This window comes from Buceros rhinoceros, unplaced genomic scaffold, assembly GCF_000710305.1.
Source record: "Buceros rhinoceros silvestris isolate BGI_N320 unplaced genomic scaffold, ASM71030v1 scaffold22205, whole genome shotgun sequence".
Taxonomy (NCBI): Eukaryota; Metazoa; Chordata; class Aves; order Bucerotiformes; family Bucerotidae; genus Buceros; species Buceros rhinoceros.
Window position 1 is genome coordinate 796 of NW_010414855.1, and position 2,425 is coordinate 3,220.

Below are 2,425 nucleotides of genomic sequence, written 5' to 3' on the forward strand. Positions count from 1 at the left end.
GGATCAGGGGGTTCCGGGAATGGGGGGCAGGTGTCCCCCCTGATGCTTGGGGCTGGGGCTGTGATGGCCGAGGGGTGAAGGCGTTGGACTCGAAATCCAATAGGGTTTCCCTGCGCAGGTTCGAATCCTGCTCACAGCGACAGATTTTACCCCCACGAGGCAAATCCTGTCCTCTGAGGAAGGGACCACCCAGGCAGCAGTGGGGACCCACAGCCGTGGGGTGTCTGCTGAGTTCATCTGAAGATGCTTTTGTCAGTCGGCCTTGGGCCAGCTGGGACCTGCATCGCACTTGGGGTTGTGGGACCAAGGCGTTAAAAACCATGGCAGCAGTGGGCTGGGCAGGGCGAGCAGGGCAGCTCCCTCTTCCAGGTGTCCTGGTATGGGATGTGAGCACCCACCTTGCACCACTGCTGACCCCCTGTCCTGGGCCAGCCGTGCCCGCAGGCAGACCCAGGGCTTTTCTTGGAGGGCTGGGGGGCTCTGCCAGCCCCGCAGCTGCAGACGGGGTGTGGGGAGGCAAAAAGTCATGGAGATGCTGGGGGTTGAACCCAGGGCCTCTTACATGCAAAGCAAGCGCTCTCCCGCTGAGCTACATCCCCCTGACCATGGAAATTGCGCCCAGCAGTCCTCACTGGCACCTGTGGTCCAGCTGCCCCCATGTCCACTGGGGCCAGGGCAGTTGCATGCTGTGGCCACCTCCGAGTGCCAGCCCCACTTTCTGGGAGCAGTCAGAGGGAGTCTTCTACTCCAGGATGTGCCAGAGGAAAAAGGTAGCGTCAGCCTCCTGTCACCAGACCTGCGGGTGACAGCAGCTGGGGTGCAGTGGGGCTCAGCACCCCTATCCGGACAGTAGGGCACCCCGGCTCGTTGGTCTAGGGGTATGATTCTCGCTTAGGGTGCGAGAGGTCCCGGGTTCAACTCCCGGACGAGCCCCTCTTTTGGCCACCCATCAAGGTGCAAGGCCTGGCTGTTGACTTTTATTCCCCAGGGACAACCTGCAGTCGGTGGCTTTTCAGGCTCAGTGTGACACAGGGGACTGGTCCCTGCCCCTGGGCTACAGGCCCACTGGTGCTGCAGGATGGGTGCAGGGGGCTGGGCAGGGGCAGGGGCCGTGGCCGTGGAGGGACCCCTCACCAGTGGGGTAGGTGGGCACCATGGCTCAGCTGGTCAAAGCGCCTGTCTAGTAAACAGGAGATCCTGGGTTCGACTCCCAGTGGTGCCTGGGTGCGGGGAGCTGTTTTTCCTCCCTGTCCCAAGCTGGGGATCTCTGTCCCAAGCAGAGGTCCCCAGCATCCCCATTGGACATCACGGCTCCCCTCTTCTCTGCCCCAGTCTGCCCCCTCCCAGCAATGAAGCTGTCCTGGTGCTGTCATTTTTCAGGGTAGGGCAGGGAGAGCCCTGGAGATTCTGGGGAGTGTGGGTACCGACAGCTGCACCTATGCAATGATGGAGCCCGCAGGGATGAGGGGTGCCCCTGAGGGTACCAGGGCTAAGGCACCCTCCTTTGGATGTGGGGTCCTGGGAGAGGGGGCACCTTCCTCTCCCCCTCCGGGCTCCCATGGTGTGGTGCCAAGATAGGATTTCCACTCTACCTTTTGCTCTTCCCTCTTTTATTGCAGTTAAAACGTTGATGGAAATCCTTTCCCCCATCTCTGCCCTTGCTCCCAAGGTATCCCCATCATCACGGCCTCACCCCTTGTTTGTCCCAGTCTGCTCTCCAGCAGCTTCCTCCTCTTCCTCAGCATTACCACCCCGACAGCCCCTTTCAGCAGCAATAGCTCTACACGGGTGCCGTGGTTGTGGGGAGACGTTCCTCATGCCATCTGAAGACCAGCCACCAAGCTGAGCTGAAAACCGAGTGCTTTTGCAGACACACTCTGTTTATCGAGACACAGAGCAGAGTGAATATTATCCCACAGGTTCTCCAGCTGTACGCTCAGATGTTGGTCCTGGCCACACACAGGACTTCCGTCACCGCCACACGGGATTGCCAGCCATGCCACAGGCTGAAAACCCCCTTCTTGCACCCGTGTTCGCAGCCGTTACTGACGTTTTTACACCCTCTCCAAAGGCAGTGTGAAAAGGGTGCTTGGCCGGCTGGCGAAAGAGCGGCTTGAACCAGCAGAGGTGTCTGGCCATCTGTGCTGCAGTTAACCAGTGCTCTGCAGGCCCTCCCCGGTGTTTGCATGTCTGAAGACTGCTGAGGAGTATTATTTCTTTTAAGACTCCTGTCTTTGTCCAAGCCCGTGATGGATTCTGGCTAATTCTCTGCTGCAATCATGCAGCCAAGACATATATTTTCTTAGTGCCTCCTCCCAGATTTTCTTCTGAATTTAGAATCTACCAGTGATGGTTTTGGACTTGCAATTACGATATTAAGCGAAGTGTAAAATACTTTTCTTGGCATAATGTAGAATATAAATAT

The 2,425-nt window shown here is 58.1% G+C and overlaps 4 non-coding genes across 4 annotated transcripts; 3 read left to right on the forward strand and 1 right to left on the reverse strand.

Annotated features, from left to right (window-relative positions):
• Nucleotides 1-57: 57 nt before the first annotated feature.
• On the forward strand, nt 58-139 carry TRNAS-CGA. Its single transcript has one exon. It is a non-coding gene; the product is annotated as a tRNA-Ser (tRNA).
• A 388-nt stretch (nt 140-527) lies between these two features.
• TRNAA-UGC lies at nt 528-599 on the reverse strand. The gene has a single exon. It is a non-coding gene; the product is annotated as a tRNA-Ala (tRNA).
• Nucleotides 600-861: 262 nt separating this feature from the next.
• Nucleotides 862-933, forward strand: TRNAP-AGG. Its single transcript has one exon. It is a non-coding gene; the product is annotated as a tRNA-Pro (tRNA).
• A 215-nt stretch (nt 934-1,148) lies between these two features.
• TRNAT-AGU lies at nt 1,149-1,222 on the forward strand. The gene has a single exon. It is a non-coding gene; the product is annotated as a tRNA-Thr (tRNA).
• Nucleotides 1,223-2,425: the final 1,203 nt, after the last annotated feature.